The following is a 20,016-nucleotide window of genomic DNA, read 5'->3' on the forward strand; positions in this document are numbered from 1 at the left end:
TTTCGAGTCTAGATGAATCTTCATCACAGTCATTACAGTCAACTAAGTTTATTTTAAAGTGTAGTTTTCAGGAAACTAGGCACTACAGAGAAAATTAGTAACCAAATTGTGCCCTGTTATGTCAAATGACGAGTATGAAAACGATGTTAGATGAGAGCTGAATGTTGGCCAGGACCTCAGAAACAATCTCTGGCTGCTCCTTGAATACTACCGTTGAATGTTTTGAGAAGGAATATGATTTAAAATCTCATCTGAAAAATGGCATGCCTGACAGTACTGCACAGACATGTCAACCCAAATTATGTCAAGTTTTTGTCATGGAATGTTTGGTCACCTTATGATCAACTCAGACAAGCATGCTACCACTGAGCCACAGCTAGCAGCTGCACTCCTGCAGCATAAATTCACTTCGCTCTTCTATATCATATTGTATTTATACCATCTGATCATTTCACCTAATTAAGACAACTCCAAAGAATGGCGTCTGCCTGAATGTGGCATTGGTTTAACGTAAGGAGCTAAACCTCAATCCTCTGAACTTCCCAATGTAACATGCCTTTCTTTCGACTGGTGACTACAGATAATCACGCTGTGGAGTAGTGGGTATGGAAAAGACTAACACTCTGCAACGTGTTTCTATACTTGCATGTCCTCCTCTGTTCTTCAAATAATTAACAATTATGCCATTTCTTAAACTTTTTATTCATTGTATAAAACAAAGAACTAAGAAGATGTGACACAAAACAAATTAGTTGTCATTTCAGTGGTGATGCAGTTAATTAGTGACAAAGCGTACTCAGAGAGATCAAAAGGGATATCTCTACAAGCATGTCTTCCAGACTGCATGAGTTTTCAATTACCTGCAGTGTTTTCAGTCTCAGCAGAACTCGCATGGGTAGAATCTACCTGTCACTCTATATAGTTTAAGATCTGAATAAATAAATGAGTCTGTCTTTAGCAAAATAATGTCTGGCCAACCATAGATAAGCTGTCTTCACAGCACAGAAACAAACAGCTCTGAGTTTCATGACTTGCTTCAATCTCAGAACTGCTTCCCTCAAGATGAAAATCTCTAGCCGTTGAGACTGACAGTTATTCACAGAGCCCGTTACTCTGTTCTGTTGTCAGCTTCAATGATACACAAATCCACAGGCACATAAAACCCTGACAAGCACATCACTCGGAGATCACCTCACATGAATATTATAACTCAAGCTTTCATTAAGGAAAATCTAAACTGACTTGTTCAAAAAGACCCAATATTAACTGTGTTTCCTGAATACATGCTGAAGGACACTTGAAGATAAAGGAGTTTGAAAAAAAACTGAGGGAAATTAATGCACCTGCATTATTTTCACACAGTAATCCTTCATAATTATCAAGTGCTACAACAGCAGAAGATTTTTATTTGTACTTATAAGTGGTTTACATAAACCAGAGAGTTGATCAGCCTATTGACAATCCTATAGGAGCAAAACACACACTGGCGCTGCCATTTCATATTCAAAAAGCAGGTCAGCTGATCACAATCTTAAAATCGGCTATAAAGTCACTGATCTTCTACTCGTATCTGAGTGTTTTGGACGATCAAGGGAAAAGGAAGGTCCCTGGGTGAACTTAAGTAATATATTATGCAAACCAATTTATCATGCTTGATTCTTTTCCTCATGCTGCTTATGTTGCTTTCCTCACACATGCAAGCTGACATGTTCATTGTTCATAGGACAGTGGATAACACAGAAAAGACATTAAGGAAGGTAAATGCAAAGGAATGTCCAAGTTACTTCTTCTCTATCACCTACCACATCCTGTCCCACCCATTATGGAATTATTTAATCCTTCCAGTAGATTTACCCATGGCCCAAAATAATATGTTTTCAACTCAGTTCACGTTTTCATCTAGACAGAGTTTGGTCTCATCATATTCTCTATGACTTAGGGAAGATGTCAATCAGATTTTCCATTAGACATGCAGTCCACAAGAACCTTGGATGCTATGGGAAAACAGTGAACTCAGATCGACTGTTTGATCATTCTTTGAAAAGAAATGTGATCATTTCACCTCCAGATTTCTGGTTACAACTTGCGAATGAAAATAGCTCAAAGGAAAATCTCATCAAGCAAAACAAAGATTCATTTGACATCACAACCTATAAAACTATGATTTGTCAGTTTATGTTCTAGATATCTTTAATCAAACTGTTCAGAGATATTGTTACACACTGCAGGAGCATGTATGACACTACCATTGTACAATAGAAATATTATTCCTGGGTGTTGTCAAGTCCAACAACCTCTGGGTCAATAAACAGACATGTCATCCTATTGCACCATAAAGTCTGATATCTGTTTAAAAATATTGAGAACACAACCAATCTTATTTAGAACTAATATGACACATGCTGAAGGAAGATGGGACTTAAACATGGGCGTTCTGGTAGGGACACTACCGTTGCAACACAAGAACATCTAATTCATTCTTATGACCCCTAAACTGTGCTTGGTGAGGCTTGAACGTAACACTGAGGCTGCGGAAAATTGAAATTTATAATCCTCTAGGAAGACAGGAAACAATTTCTGATGTTGTGTGCTGATTAAAGAAGCAATGAGAGAGACAAATATCACAAATCTAATGACAGAAGTGGTAAAAAAAATCAAGGCGAATCATAGAATCCCTACAATATGGAAGCAGGCCAGTTGGCTCATTGAGTCTGCACTGACCCTCTGAAGAACATCCCACCCAAACCCATGCCCATACCCTAGCACTGTAACCTTGTATTTCCATCGAGCTTGCACACCCCTGGACACTATGGACAATTTAGCATGGCCAATCCAACTAACCTGCAGATCTTTGGACTGTGGGAGGAACCTCAAGCAGACACTGGGAGAATGTGCAAACTCCATACAGACAGTCACCAGAGGGCGGAATCAAACCTGGGTGAGGCAGCATAAAGAAATTTATGGGACGCCAACAACTGTTGTATGGGAGTGACCAAATATTAAAGGAAATTTAGCTAGAATTGAAATCAGGCAAGGTGCCAATGTTCAAAAAAATTAAATGAAATAAACACAGCAAATTACAGACCTATTAACTTCATAATTGTCCTGTTATAGTATTAATATTACGATTATTCTATTAATACTATTGTTAGATCCTTCCATTTTGCCAAATAATAAATTTAATTATTAGGAGAAAATCAGTCTATCATCTACAGATGAGGAAATTAATCAAAATTAATTCAGAAGTGAATCTCCTCAAGAAGAAATGACAACCTATGTGGACTGTGGGAAGTCCTATGATGTTTTGTGTCTTGACTTACAAAACAATTATTATAAAATTCAGATGTTGTGAGGATTCAGGACTAGCATTGGAATTCATTTACAAATTGGCTAAGGATAAGATGTAGCAAGTTGGAGGCATGATGCCAATGAAAGATGGAGGTGGGCGGTAGGTGCTGATTATTAAACTTTTGCCAAATGATTATCTGATGGTGCAAAAAACAACCTGCATTTCTAAAACATCTTGTTTCTATTTCTAAATCAAGTTCTCTGTTTTTACTTTCCTGCTCCAAACCACTTCATGGAATCTGTTTAGTGTGGAAGCAGGCCATTCGGCCAATTTATCCACACTGACCCTCCAAAGGCAGCCCACCCGAACCCACCCCATCTTTGTACCCCGGCATTTCCCATGGCTAATCCACTCAGCCAGCACATCCCTGGATACTATGGGGAAATTTAACATTGCCAATATACCCAACTGGCTCATCTTTGAACTGTGGGAGGAAACGCACTTGGACACAAGCAGAATGCAAGTTCACACATACATTTGCCCCAGGCTGGAACCGAACCCAGGTCCCGTGAGGCAGCAGTGTTAACCACTGAGCCATCACGCTGCCCTACTTCTGATGTCCTTTTTGGTGAAATCAAATACATATGGTGGTTGGTAATTTTCTGACTAATACGTTAATATATTCCAAATCATGCAATATTTCACCACAATAGCAGAATTGATGAAGGCAGCTCAAACTTTGTAGGTGAGTCAATGTCCTGACTTTGAATGCAAGCACATTATAACTGATGCAGCCCATCCTTTGTTCATCTATTGTCGGGCAAGAGGAGACAAATTCACCTTGAAGTGTGTCTTCGAAACAATTGACTAACCATGTTATGCTAAGAGGTTCTGTCATTTCTTTTATGTGTACAGTAGGATAAGGCAGGGAATATGAGATGAGTGTAAATGCTGCAAGCTACTACATTCTGCAACTGACTATGAAAACAAAGGTGGAAAGACACAGAGACACTGGCTCAGGATAAGGGGCTATTCATTGAAGACCGAGATAGGAACTTTGTTTCCAAAAGAAAGATGTGAATTTTGGAATTCTTTACTCAAGAGTACTGAGACTGCTCCATCATTTCAATCCATTCAAGGTCAATTTTTGGTCTCTCAGGGATTGAGAGATGTAGGGAATAGGCAGCTAAGTGGCATTTAGACCAAAGTTAAGGCATGATTGTGCTAAATGGCAGAGCAGAGCCAAAGGCCATAGTGCCCACTCCTATTCCAATTCCTATGTTTCGTCGATTCAAACTTGAATAAAAACTCCATCATTTTGTGCAATTAAGAATCGTGCTCTAGTTGGGTAAATTAAACAAATTGTGACAAAATAGAAAACCTATCAAATGTTCTATAAGCAACTGAATGCTTTGTAGGCCTGGAAAAAGGGCGATGAAAGGTTCAGACTGAGACACGAGTCTGTCATTTGTTCTTTGTTTTGTCATAGAGTCATAGCAACTTAACAGAAGGCTTTTGCCCGAAACGTCGATTTCGAAACTCCTTGGATGCTGCCTGAACTGCTGTGCTCTTCCAGCACCACTAATCCAGCCTTTGGTCCAACTCATCCATGCCAATCAGATATCCTAACTCAATCTAGTCTCATTTGCCAGCATTTGGCCCAATATCTCTCTAAACCCTTCCTATTTAAGTAATGTCGTAATGCTAAATGTTATTATTGCACCAACCTCCATCATTTCCTCTGGCAGCTCATTCCATACACGCACCATTCTCTTCTTGAAAAGGTTAAAATCTTTCCCTTCTCACCTTCAACCTATGCCCTCTCGTTTTGGACTCCCCAACCATGGGTAAAAGACCTTGGCTATTCACCCTATCATTACCCTCATGATTTTATAAACCTCTACAAGGTCACCCAAACCCCAGCTGCTGACGTTCCAGGGAAAATAGCTCAGCCTATTCAGCCTCTCTCTATAGCTCAAACCTCCAACCCTGGCCACATGCTTGTAGCTTATTTTCCCACACCCTTTCAAGTTAAATAACATCTTTCAATTCTGGTCTCTCTGGTACAGGAATGTCCAACCTTGATATACAGGAGAGTACGAATGGGAGGAGCAAAGGCTACCTTAAAAGTGAATGGGTAAAAATCTCTAGACAGCAACCTAGTAAAAGGGAATTCAGAGTACTCATATTAATCAAAACAATAGCAAAATGGCACCTAGGAATCAGAGATAAAAATGTTGCATTGTTCAGTTTCCAATTTTAAAAGAAATAGTTTTCAATTTGCTATTGCTAGCGTCTGTATGCATTTATATAGAATATCTGTATTAATTCAAAAGAAAGTATGGCACAGCAGGGTGGGAGGAGCTGGGTGATTTTATTGCATTTTAGCGGCAGTGATATCAAATGGATGATTTTTTTTGCTATGGTCAAGGTCTGTATGCTAAAATCCTATTCCACCTATTCCATCAGGCTCTCAGTATTTTGCAGTCTTAATAGTGCTTTTTTTTTTTAATAACGTGAGGTCAGAGTTTCATCTTTGCAGCAGGAATAGAAGATTGGAAATCATATTTCAGTGACAGCAAGTGGACTCCTCACCTGGGTCCAGGTTTTGATGGGGTAGTGTAGGAGTTGCCAACTCTCATACCACTGTAGAAGCATAAAGGGACACACAAACAGAGGAAAGTCAAAACTGTCTCAGGAATATTAAAATGCCTATTTTAACCACCACATTTGAGCCAACTTAACATGATCATTGGATGTAGTTGCTGAATTTCAAATTGTAACAGTTATTGTCATTGCTGAGGCCACTGCTGGCTCATCTTAAAATCCCTACAGTATGAAAGCAGGCCATTCGGCCCAAAGTCCACACTGACCCTCTGAAAAGCATTCCCACCCAGGCCCATCCCTCTACTCTATCCCCGTAACTCTGTAATTCCATAGCTAATCCACCTAGCCTGCACACCTTTGGACTGCAGGAAACAAAATCCACTCAGGCACAGGGAGAATGGGCAAAATGCAGACAGACACTTGGCCAAGGCTGGAATCAAACCCAGATCCCTGGTGCTGTGAGGCAGCAGTGCTAACCACTGAGTCACACTGTCACCAATTAAATCTAAGGAGTTGAGCTGCAGTGAAACACAGTGAGCCTGATGGGATTTGAACACATGACCCTCTACTCTGGAGTCAGGCCAATGGAATGATATTCCTGTGAAAGTTAGCCTCAGGTGAAAGAATCCTCACTCTCCCCATGACATGTTGCTCTGAAGCCTGAGAAAACACAGCTCCGAGGGTCTACTCTCCTGCAGTGGCTGCATTGAAAGTGTGAAATAAATAATGGGGAGAAAATCAGTCAACTGTCAGGTTACTGTTATGTAGTTGCATGATTAGTTTGGTGTTCATGATGAAAATCCTTTAGAAATAATCACAACAAAAAAGAAGACGTTTTGGCAAGGTACGTGATGTGACTTGGGCATTTAATGCATCTTTGTTTGAAATTAAATGCTGACAAGATAGAAGACAGGATTCACTCAAAGCAATTCCTGATCACAGCAGTAAGGGGGAGTCGGACAATCCAGGATGCATCATGACCTCTGGTCATTTCCACTATTTGTGCAAAACAATTACGTTATAAAGTCTGTCAGTCAGTCATCTAATACTAATATCTCCGTTTCAGCAGAAATTAACTAAATCTAAAGACTACTTAAAATTATAAAACATGGTCAATAAATGTAGCTGATTAAAAAATATTTGCCTTAAAAACTGTTTATATTATCAATGCCTCAATTTTGGGGATTTCCATGATAGTTTACACATCACAATTGTCAGGCACTTGTCTGACATTATTTGTGCCCCTGCCTTGAGGTCTGAGTTTGGGTCCTGCCTGTTTCAGAGGTGCGTCATAACAGGTTAATTGACGCCTGTGGTGATACAGTGGTAGTGCCCCTACCTCTGAGCAGAATACCCAAATCCCAGTGCATCTCTGTTCAACTGAACAGGTTAATGAAAAATAAAATAACTCATTTTTCAAATGGCCTCTTGTGGTACAATAATAATGTCCCTATGTCTGAGCCAGGTGGTCTATGTTCAAGTCCCAACTGCTCCAGAGGAGTTTTATGACATGTCTGAATGGATTGAGTAAAATATCTAGACCTTGCAACTTCTGAAACTAGCTGCATAAGACCCGACAGAACATTGGATACATATCATCAAAACTGTTGCAAATTTTCTTCTTGCGTGCCATCTTAATGAGCTACACAACCTTGGTTTGCACAGAGTAACTGCTAACCTTCAATCCAAGGCTCCAACAATGGATTTCATTTCTGTATTAAACTAACTATGTTGCTTTAATTGAGTACTACTCAAGTTGGCAGTGACCACTTAAGAGACTGAATGCCAGAAGAGGATGAAAGGGCAAATGTAGAATGTTGACATAGTTATTTGACAGAGTTGGCCTTGCTCCAATAAAGATACATACTGATGATTAAAATGCAAAAGTAATTTATGACAATTTCCATTTTATTACTCACAAAGCACATAGTAGATAATCAGCTCAAAGTTGATGGTCTTTTTAATTAGTTTCCCTTAAAACAGAATTATGAACATATAAAGTTATCCACTTCTTCAAAGTCTTTCCACTGTCCAACATACATTACTCTGCCCTTATTTTGTGCACATTTTCAATTGCTATCACAACTTTAATATTGTGCAAGTTTACAACACTTTTACACAATCACTGCCCATTTTTACGCAAGTCGCCCTTCATCTTGTTTCCCTCGTTTCTGTACATCTGCTACATACTCTGGATATCTTTAGTACACTTTAATACTATCACCTTGTACATGTATCTTCAACAAAATGTCTTTTGCAATTATGCAAACACTTGCTGAACATGTAGTACATACTTCCACTATTTGTTATTTTAAGCTTTCCTCATTTTTCTGAAAAATTGGAACTCAGCCTAACATAAATAACTCAATTGTGTAGAAAGCCTCTTTCCCCTTCTTTTACTATTTGCTTTGTAACATAAAGGTCTTAATTTTTCTGAATAAATTCCTAAGTTGAAGAGTCATATCAATCAAGTGGCAAACTAATATTGCTTCAATGACATGAAATGACAAGACCAAATGAACACATCTGTTTTCAACGCGACATACAAATATGTTTGCAAGTACACAAAAACAGACAAAAATACACCCTTGCCTTCAGAGTTAGTAGTAAAGTGTGCAATAAAATCCTTATGCAACTTTGTACTTCAATGAATCTGAATGCATAGAAACAAACTATATGGCATAAAAATACATAATTCATTAAGTTGTTAATGTTTTTCAATTTTAGCACAAACCAAGTCTGACTGAAATGATGTCTGAGAAGCAAAGGTTAATCTTGTTAGTTGACTAATGGTATTCAAGACTGCAGCATTAATGTTAAAAACAATGACATGCCTGATGCTCTCAGGTTTCATTCATAGTGTGTCACTTTCATGCAAAATTATTAAAGTTTAAAGTTGCAGAAGGACTTTCAAGGCAACCTACAGTAAAGAAATGAGTAAATAATGATTTTATACATTGCTTAGTCTCATCAAATTTCTCTAACCAATGGCCAACCTTGGGTCATCAGATGCTGACTGCTACACAATGCATCAAGACAGAATATTGTTCTGTGCAGAACATATGAAATGTCAAAAGTAAGAAGAATATGTTGAGCACTTTCCGTTTTTTTTACTTTTTCTCCCCAAAAGTGCTTGGTGTCTTAGTCCATGTAAGATGGAAAAAACACAATTTTTACCCAGGAAGTCATCAGAACTTTGATTGTAGCTGTAGGTGGTGAGAAAACACTAGAAGAAGTGTATAATTACCATTTTCATCATTAAAAATTGCAGGCAATTCTAATAAAGCCAGGCAAACCTCGAAACAGAGACAGTATTACAAAGAAACAGATTTTGAAAGTTTGAAATAAATCACCATACTCTAACCAGGCTGCTCTCTCTTATTAGACAGAAGCAACTGGTGGTGATTTAATCTGAGGGCCACCAGACCTCAGGCAAGGGAAGAGGTTGAGAAGGAGAGTACTTCATGATAACCTCAAACCAGTGATGGGGATTGAATCCATGCTGTTGGCATCACACTGCTCTGCAAACCAACGATCCAGCCATCTAAGCTAAACTGATTTTGAAAGTAGTAAATCACAACAAAACAGCTAGTAACAATTTAAAGCTTTAAAGCATAAATATTTTAAGCTCCAATAGAAATACCAAGTTTAAAAACATTCAGGATGCCCCAAGGAATGCTACAACATTGCTATGTTGCAGAGTCCAGCAAGCGTTGCAGTTATTCAATTTAAAATAGCATTGGTTAAAGCTTAATGAATGACAGATTTAGAGCAATATTGACATGATACTGATTTAAAATACATTTGCAATAATGAGATAAATAGCACATTCAGAAGAAATAGAAAAAAAACACATAAAACTTAATAACTTAGCAATTCTCAAGCAACTGACTTACTTTCTTTTTGGTTCCGAGAGAGAGTATGCCCTGAGAAAAATATGAAATGTTCAGAATGCCTACATATGTGAAGTCAGAGACTTGGAGGAAGGTGGGTTTGTGGTAAATGTCACAGGCTTATATAAATGATTTTGTTTTGGATTAGCTTTGAGGATTAAATTTGAGGGAGATGCTGTATAAACTCATGATTTTGAAGTGAATTGATGTATCTGCACCAGCTCTCTAAGGTCTTAGTAATTATCCCTGACCAAATGTAATTGTACTTCTTGCTGTCATACAATAATGCTTATTATCCAAAAACAGTGCCTCTTCTGTAGATACTCTATGGCAGTGTATCCTGTCCCAGTGATCATCCCAAATAAGCCTAAGGCAAAGCAAAAACAAAAGGAGGATTGATGACAGCAAACTACTTTAAATAACTAGGAGATGAGAGGACTGCAAATGCTGGAGATCAGAGTCGAGAGAGTGGTGCTGGAAAAGCACAGCAGGTCAGGCAGCATCCAAGGAGCAGGAGAATCCTTCATCAGACTTATGCCAGAAACGTCGTTTCTCCTGCTCCTCGGATGGTGCCTGACCTGCTGTGCTTTTCCAGCACCGCACTCTCGACTACTTCAAATAGTCCCCACTCAGTGTCACATTCTGGTACTGATGGCAAACTCCACAAGGTTGTAAAGTGTGACCATGTGGAAAAGTAACACAGACAAGAACATCTTTGACAACTGAGAGAGAGGAGGACCTCTTGTCTTTAGCAGAATTCTACTCACTAGAGTAACAGAAGGGCTGTTGGGGGGTTAGGGGAAGGTGCAGCAAGGGGAGAAGAAAGAGGAACAATGGGAAAACAGACAGTAGCAGCGGGAATTGAAGGATCCAAAATCACAGGAGCAGCAAGTAAAAATCAGAGATAAGCTATCTAATCATCCGGACTTCTGCTTTCTATATTCTCTTATGGTGTTCAGTATTGGGGGAGGGGATAGGCATGAAGGTACATTCAGAAATGCTCTTTGGCTCTGCTTGGAGCAGGATATAACGCAGTTTCTCACATTAAGGTGAAATAAATATTTTCTGTTGGAATTTACTTCTTTCATGACAGCCCCCAGCAGTGCTTTTAAGAGCTGGTTAGGTGATAAGTACATTTTATGATCTTTAATACAGGAGACTCAGATGTGCACATTCAGCATTCCCCAATTTTGGGGAGGGATCCTGACAGAGGGGTCTGCCTCTCTTCACTCTCCCCCAGCTCTGAATCCCCCTCCCCGCCACCTTGCATATCCAAGGTGACCACACCAATTTCAGCTGTAGATGTTAAAATCCATTTCATCCACACAGGATCAGAAACCATAACTCCCAACCTGATCAAATAAAAAAAACTCTCCCTTCACAGTTGTTTGAATTGATTTTCCAATGAAAGATCTGTTAAAGCCAACCACAGAGCCTTGATATTGCAGTACCTGCTGCATTCTGATAAGTAAAGTTAAAATGCCTGTCAGCTTTTTGGAAAAGTTATTGTGAGAATTTGTGTTTAAGTGGGTTCAATCAATAAGGGGCCAGAATGGGAGAAGTAAGTGGGTAAAGGCAGGAGTCGGAGTAAGGGGAGTTGGATGACAGGTTGGTTGGGTGGCAGATGAGGTAGTAGACAATTGGATATGGAAAGTAGGTGAAATGGTTAAAGCAGGAGGCGAGTCAGATTGTTTGGCGTAGTGAGGTAAGATGAGAAGCAGTCGGGTCAGTTTGGGAAGGTTGTGGAGTCAAGGTGAGAGATTGGGTCAGGTAGGGTTGAAAGGATGGGGTTGGTGGGGAGTGGGGGGGGAAGCAATTCAAGTTAGGTGGGGTGGGTAGCAGCAGGAGAATTGGCCCGAGTGATCGGGAGGTCAGTTTGATAGTTATCCAACAGTTTGACAGACTGATTTTATTTCCATTTCCTAGATTAAAAACCTGGTAAGTGAGGTGAAGCTATCTAAAGTCCCTGAATCTAACTAAGTTGCACATATTTAATGGAGGATCCTGTGATGCAGTTGAATTGCCCATTGGAATTTCAAACTTTCCAGGCAATTTCCACGCCATTGTTGCACTAAGGGGTCCCTGCACGTATCTTAAATGGTAAGTCTGGTCTTGGGGTATCAAGAGCCAGTAGGTCTGGGCCTATAATTCAACCTTTATAAGGATGGTTTTACAACTTGTTCTTTAACCACAGTCACCATTATAATTATGCTCTTTCTGTTTTTCTGTTCTTTCTTTCTCCTTCCCCATCTTCCACTTAACCATTTCTAATTATAACCTACGATTATAGATAATAAGACTAGACATAGAATTTGATTCTCATTTCTCTGAAGAGATGTGACATTGGTGAATAGCCAATGAAAGTAACAGTACTCAGGATCTGAATGTGTATGACAGCATGATTGCAGCTGGACTCATCCCAGGTTTCTCAGCAACAAGTAGCTTGGAAATTACCCATAAGCTCTTTATCAAATTGGAATCATTTTGAAAATAATCTTTTTAAAATTGGAAAAGCAAGTGTGATCCTTCTCCTCAAATCTAATTCAACATCTCAGAACTGAGCTCGCACACAGTAATCCCTACATGATAGTTTAGCTCAGTAGATTGCAATTTCACCTCTGAGGTTTACAGTTCAACTTTACTTCAAGTTCTGAACACGTAATCGAAGGTGTCACTTTAGAACCGTACTAAGAGAATATTGCATTGCTGGAGTTCTGACTGAAAGATGAAAGGACCCTATTCTACAAATGTGACAAATTTAACATCTTGCCTTGTATGTTCTCCAACAGAAAAAGTGGTATCAGTCATTCCCATAAGTAATTAAAATATCTTAATTTCAGAGTGGATTCAAAAGCATAATTTCAAAATATATAATAGTTTAATCAGGCATGTAATGACAACATTCTCTTCTGACCTGAAACATATATTTTTCTGTTTCACGTTTTGCTTTGTCAATCTTTTTAAATACAGTCTGTCTACACAGTCAATAAAACATGGGACAGGATTTTCACAGCAGTATATGGGTGGGAGCAAAGGCCAGCTGATGCATAATCCTCGACTACATAATTCTCAAAACCCACCCTCTACTACCAATCTGAATGCCAGTTTGCCATCCTATCCCTGAGAAACTTTCCAGATGTTGGGTTGGGAGTGTGTAATGGCTACTAGCCTGCAAGTGGCGGGTAACTTATTTAGATCATTTAAAGTTTAATCAAGGACAGTTATCGGATGCTGGCTGTGATTGGGAGAGTGCTCCGGGATGCTGCTGAGTCACATCCCCGCATCACCAGATCACAGACACTCAATGGCAGCTTGGCATCTGCGGCCACTTTAAATTCTAACTTCAGGTGAGGAACATCTCACAATAGGATGCCCTCTTTCTGCCTTATTTGGAATGGCAGGCTGCAGCTCCTTCTATGCTGATGGCTTTCCTCCTGGCTCTTCATCTTTGACAATGTCTCTGATTATGAGGTGAGCATTTCAGGACAAAGAAGATCATTACATGGTGACTGTTTCTGATACAGTATGGGGTCAGGACTTCCCGTGTGACACCAAGGTTGAGGACTCGATGCTAAAACCTGCCCATAGCCAGGCAGAAATCATAAAGTTGCTTTATTTCATGAGACATAAAGATGTAGTGCAACAGTTACAATTCAATTCGGAAAACTGATCCATGCATGAAAAGCTAAAACAACAATATATCATCAGTAGAACATATTCCTGGACTTAAACAGGATGATTCCAAATGGTGTTTCAACATTTTCAGCCTCTTCATCCGATTGAAAGCTTTTACAGATTTTACTTTAAAACCTCTCCCCTTCCATCAGTTTGCTCCTATATTCCTCTGCTGACAGCCAGAATACAGGTACGATGAAAGGATGCACAGCAAAATGGACAGAGATTTGTTTGTTGTTATCAATTGCTGAGGCAGACTAACAAATGTCTTATAATTCTTAAGACTAGCTAATTAATATTGCAACCATCAGAGTGTTTTTTTTAACCTCTGTGAAACAGTGTTTTAATATATATTTTTTAAACAAAGGGTTCCAAAAAGATCTGCCTAACTTTTGTTCTTGAAATATATCTTAACAATTTTCTGGTACAAATCAAAGAACAGCAAGGGTTCATCTGTTAAGTGAAGCCAAGCTTCCACTCTCAACCATGATAATTAAAGAGCAGATATACTTAATTTGCTGTCTGAGGGCCTTGTTATGTGTAAACAGGGTGTCTTGTCTCTTTCCATAGTATAAGGTGATGCACTTTAAAAATAAATCCTATGTTGTGAAACATTTTTGAACATCCTAAGGATGCAATAAAGGTGCTTCTTTCTTCTTGCTCCACTACAGCTATGAGACACACTCCATTACAGCAACACAATGCGAGTTAGGATGAACTAAAGAAGTCTGGTTTCTCCATGTTACAGAGTATGAGTGTTCAACACCAGGGTGAAATGTGGATCCCTTGTTGGATATGGTCACTTAACACCATATTCAAAAGAGTAGTTAGTTCATGGTTAGCTGGCCAATCAAGGACTGCAAATGGGCTCCAAATGCTTGAAGGCCAATAGGAACCCCTCCAGTACTGAATCAAAAAAATGGCAGACAAAGGAGAAAGATGAAGCCTTAAAATAAAAACATGTTTTCAGCAGTTATATAAATTCCCAAAGAACAAAATGTCCATGATCTCCTCCCTCCACAGGACAGAAACAAGGATGGTGCAGAGGACATTGTTTGGTGTGGAGAAATTGGGCAGACATCTCAAGTTATCCCTGAAGAATTATTCCCTCCAGCCTGTCTCCAGAGACCACCTCCAGGCATCTGTGTTTGTACTGAAGTGCAATGATTTACAAAAGTCTTTTTTAGGCTGCTTTGTCACATGTCCTCCACCATGAGGTACACATCCTGTAGGGTAGGCAGACATTTTAAGCTACACTTCAGTAAGTCCTCATACTGAGCCACACTGCTGTGTTGTACATACGAGGATGTAGCTGGGAATGGAGGGTTTGAGTTATAAGGAGATGCTGGATAGGCTGGGACTTTTTTCACTGGAGCACAGAAGGCTGACAGGTGACCTTACATAGGTTTATAAAATTATGAGGGATATAAATAAGGTGAATAGCAGGTGTCTTTTCACTCAGGTGAGGGATTTCAAGACTAGGGGGCATATTTTTAAGGCGAGGGGAAAGAATTAAAAAAGACATACGGGATTTTTTTTTTACACTGACTGTGGTTCGTATGTGGAATGAACTTCCAGAGGAAGTAGTGAATGCGGGTACAGTTACAATACTTAAAAAACCATTTCGGAAAGCACATAAATAGGAAATGTTTGGAGGGATATGGGCCAAACACAGGCAAGGGGGGGACTAATTTAACTGGGGATTATAGTTGGCATAAACTGGTTTGTTCCGAAGAGTCTCTTTTGGTGCTGTATGACTCTATGACTCTACTCAAAACACGATGTGAGAAATGGCATGTTTCCAGAGCTGAAATTAAAAAAAAAAACACAGCTGCAGACTTATGACCTGTAAAAAAAAACAAAAATGGTGATCACAGTAAAAAAAATGCTGAAAAGAAAATGGCTGCAGCCTTTCCCCTACCTCCTGGTCAATTATTGGGGATATAAAGCAAAACTGCAAGTTCTTCCATGTACAATTGTAGAATTATACAACAGCTTTCGATTTGTTGAGCAAACCAGAGCAATTGGCTGCACTTTTATCACTGTTGGGAAGTGAATGTTTCAAAATCTCTCTGATGAGCAGAAAGGACACAGCAGGAATTTTAAAAGCTTTGAAGGCATGCTTTCAATCCCAAGTGAGTGTTACATGTGAATAGTATGTATTCAATATTAGAGAACAAAAGATTCTATTGATCAATATATAACATCCTTACCTCAGTTTGCAGAAACCTGTGATTTTTTTCATAAAAGAAAGAATGAACTAATTAAAGAGAGGATCAAACTAGAAATAAGGGATGCAAAAGTGAAAGCGTACCTATTGAGAGAAGACAAGCTTACACTGAGGAGTACAATTGACTTGTGGAGAAGTGCTGAGGTTATGAGTCAATGGCTTGCGTAGAACAGACCAGGTCTTACATCAGGCTGACAGATTTTCCAGGCACACAGGGCAGAACAACAGTAGACAAAGTGACAGTCTACCAGAAGCCACTTCAAAGTATCTTCCTCAAGCCATTTTCATCTGTTCCAAAACAGTTACAAAGAGCTATACTTGGGTTACAGAGATATCATCTGGATGTGACATACAAGGAAGGAAATCAGATGTATATTGCAGGCACATGGTTGAGAGCAAACCCTCCTGGAAAACCTAAGTACAGGATGCTACAATAGCTTGTGAAATCTTCCAGATTCACTGTGAAACAATATGCTTTAGAGCTCATTAACACAGCAGAGACACTGAATATAACAGGCACGCGTCTTGCTCAAATCAAGAAAACTATCCAACAAGGGTAAATCTCCAACTGTTGCACCAAGTTGTGATAAAAAAATGGACTGAAAGAATCAAGTTAACCATCAAACCCAGAGGTCCGCAACAAACCAATGACAGAAGGACAAGAACAGGAACAACTGTCCTCAACAAAACATCATCACCCAGATGAACAATAAATGACAACAATGCACATATTAATTTCAGTAAGAAACAGGCACAATTTAAAGACTGCATGGGCAATGCTTACACATAGATTGGTGAAAATAAACTATAAAGGCACATTAATGTATATAGTTGGATAAAGAAAATTGAACATGCAGGCCTTTTTAAAAATTGAACAGAGAGTTTATGGATTGAAATGCAATCAGGTACAAATTTCTCTTCTAGTTTGCCATAGTCATGTGGGGCGGCACAGTGGCTCAGTGGTTAGCACTGCTGCCTCACAGCACCAGGGTCCCAGGTTCGATTCCAGCCTCGGGTGACTGTCTGTGTGGAGTTTGCACATTGTCCCTGTGTCTGCATGGGTTTCCTCTGGGTGCTCCGGTTTCCTCCCACAATCCAAAGATGTGCAGGTCAGGTGAATTGGCCATGATAAATTGCCCATAGTGGTAGGTGCCTTAGTCAGGGGGAAATGGGTCTGGGTGGGTTACTCTTTGGAGGGTCGGCGTGGACTGGTTGGGCTGAAGGGCTTGTTTCCACACTGTAGGGAATCTAATCTATCATGATGTACACTCCCTGTAGGCAGACATCTTAAGCTACACTTCAGTAAAGACCTGATGTGGAATACTCTGCTGTGTTGTACACTCAATACAGGCTCCTGGGCTCTGGAAGCCATAAGGGATTTGCAGGTTGATTGGAAAGGTTCAGTTGTGTTCTGATCATTGGCTTTAAAGGCCTTGTAAGTATCTTTCCCAAATCATGCGCTAACTGAATCCTCAAAAATGACTTAGAGGGATGGAATTGGGAGCAAAATGGGAATGTCAGCTGATGTCAAGAAATTGTGAGCCCTACGGCAGGATTCCTTAAGCATTCCGTTATAAGGAACTGGCAACTGTTCATATTTTCTGCCCAACTTACCACTATTCATGCATTTAACTTGTCCTCATGTAGACCATTGCATGTAAGAAACTAACATTAAAATAGATTAAAATTTAATGTAGAGGCTACAATTTCTAAAAGTGGAACAATGAAATGAACAGTTCCAAAGAAACACACTATCAAGACATGTTTAATAAAATGACTGTTTTCTTTGAATGCCTTAGGAATCATGAATGAGCTCCACAAAACCATCAGTCTGATTGTTATCTTAGCCAAATTCAACTGTGCAATGTGTAAACCCCAAATCCCTTAGCTACACATTATTGTGTACTCAAAGATGAAGTATTGGAAACGATCAGCAGCATCAAATAGAGAGAAAAACACAGTCAATACTTCAGATTGGTGATCGTTCATCAATTGTTTATGACTTGTTGAATATTTGATTTTTTTTCTCTTTATTTCAGGTTTCCAGTAGCTGCAGTATTTTTCTTTTGTGTTCATGCTCTGTGTATTGTTTTACAAACTCATCCCGAGAAATGGTTTCAGCTCATGTGAGTTACCTCCTCAATACATAGCACTGCTGACATCATCGGGGTAAGGACAAGAACTGGACAAGGTCTAGCCAAGCTCCATTACTATTAAAAGATTTTCAAAATACAGGATGTTATTCTGATAAAGAACTTGGTGATGTGGTAAATCCTGTACAGCGGTTCTGGCACTGTGATATTTGCCACTTTTGCTAATGTGTGACACTGGGTAATGGTTGTATGAAGTAGTTCGCTGCTGCTAATCATCCTTTACCTTTACTTTATCTTGGGCCTATCTAATGAACAGTGGTAGAGGACAGTAGATACATAAAATGTACTATTCTAAGATAACAAAAGGTTTACTGCATGCTAGCAATAAGTACAGCTACACTTAGTCAGGTAGCTAGCTGAGGAAGGAGTGGGGCTCTGAAAGAATGTGATTTCAAATAAACCTGTTGGACTATATCCCAGTGTTGTGTGGTTTTTGACATTGTCCACCCCAGTCCAACACTGGTACCTCCACAGCATAATCACTGAGACCTTAGGGAGCTGCTGTAGATATGTCAGCCCCCTCCAAAAGCTATTAAGGAATTGCTCTTCTCCAAACAGACATGTGTGACATCATTAAAATGGGTGAAGCCAATGTAACTTGAATATTAACTCCTTCAGAACCATTACTTTATGCAAGAGAAGCTAAAGAAACAGAAAAGACTTTATCCCCAACTTGGGCTTAAGACATGCTCATATTGATCCTGTTGTACTATGTACTGACCCACACTGAAACATCCACTGATTAGCGAATACTTTCCAGGACTGCAAATAAAACTATGTGACACAATGTTGTGCCATGAACATGTGTTTTTGTTCTCTATCTGCTTCAATAAGACTGGCAGAGTAAGTGGACTATTGTCCAAAAGCTGCTGAAAATCTCACAGCTCACAGAATATCCAATGATATGCTTGGTCAACAGTGGGACATGTACAACCACTGCAGGAGATTTAGATTATTGGGGATTCAAAGGCTCACTGGGTGAGACACAAACATGATAGCCGGATGCCAAATTTGGAAATAAAAAGACAATTGCTTTTTGAGTATGAGAGATGGCTCCAGTCATTGAGAAGCACATCATTTATCTCATGACAGCAGCTGAAGATTCAATAATCTTCAAGTCCAGAAATATCTCAACATTTTTACCAAACATAACTAGTGTTGTTTCTTGTCCACGGTGACTATGAGGTCATTACCATATATGTACTTGAGCAAATAATGCTTAATATGTCCGCAGATATTTTGAAGTCTATACTGGTAGCTTTGAACAAATTGTTGCTTGTGGATTGGTTGGAGGAACTGTTATAGCATGATACGCTGCGCACACACACCATATTACTCATTAATTTCAACTTTGACAATCATAGATGTATTATCAATCTCGATAGTTATGTTGTAACTGGTAGATGCAGGTGGAAGGGTATTGGCAAAAAGGTGCACTACCATTATGCTAAATGAAATGCATTCAAATTCAATCCAGCGACTTAAAACTGGACATCCATGAGTTCGGTCGACATTAAGCAACAGCAAAATTATGTTCAGCCATAATAGGTAAGCTCATAGCTCAGCACTATAATTACTATGAAAGCTCAGGGACAAACTGTGACTCAATGAGGAGTCAAAGAGAGTCTGCCAAGAAAAGTACCAAGCATACCAAAAACTGAAAAGAAAAACAATATACTGGAGAAACCAGTCAGGTCTGGCAGCATCTGCAAAGAGAGAAACAGCTAACATTTTCAGTCAGATAAGAGTTTTTCAGTTTCTGAAATGTTTACTCAGTTTCTCTGTCCATAGATGTTGCCAGACTTGTCCCCAGCATTTTCTATTTAAGAATTCCAAAATCCACAGTTTGATTTTATACTTAAACTGGAGGTACTGACGTGATCAAACCATAACTCAGAACATCATACTAAATACTGGATGCAGCAAGATACATTCAAAGCTGATCAATCCCACAATTAACAGATCAGATCCTAACTCTGCAGTCTTGCTGCACCCTGTTGTGAACATGAGAGGGCAATTAAGCGGTTAAGGGGAGAAGAAGAATAATGTCCATTATATAATCAGAAATGCTGAGTACATGATCCATCAAGGCCTCCTATTCAGGCTCCAACACAGATATTAATTATATAAATTAAAGCCAAGTATACAAAGGTGGGAGGCACTTTGTTT

General features: G+C 39.3%; 1 protein-coding gene across 11 annotated transcripts in view; it reads right to left on the reverse strand.

The window, feature by feature from the left end:
• Window positions 1-20,016, reverse strand: part of dmd (dystrophin) — a 2,003,576-nt gene that overhangs the window by 696,530 nt on the left and 1,287,030 nt on the right. The gene's annotated exons all lie outside the window — the stretch shown is intronic.

Source organism: Chiloscyllium plagiosum, unplaced genomic scaffold (assembly GCF_037043375.1).
Source record: "Chiloscyllium plagiosum isolate Xiang-an unplaced genomic scaffold, Cpla_swu_hap1 HiC_scaffold_12, whole genome shotgun sequence".
NCBI lineage: Eukaryota > Metazoa > Chordata > Chondrichthyes > Orectolobiformes > Hemiscylliidae > Chiloscyllium > Chiloscyllium plagiosum.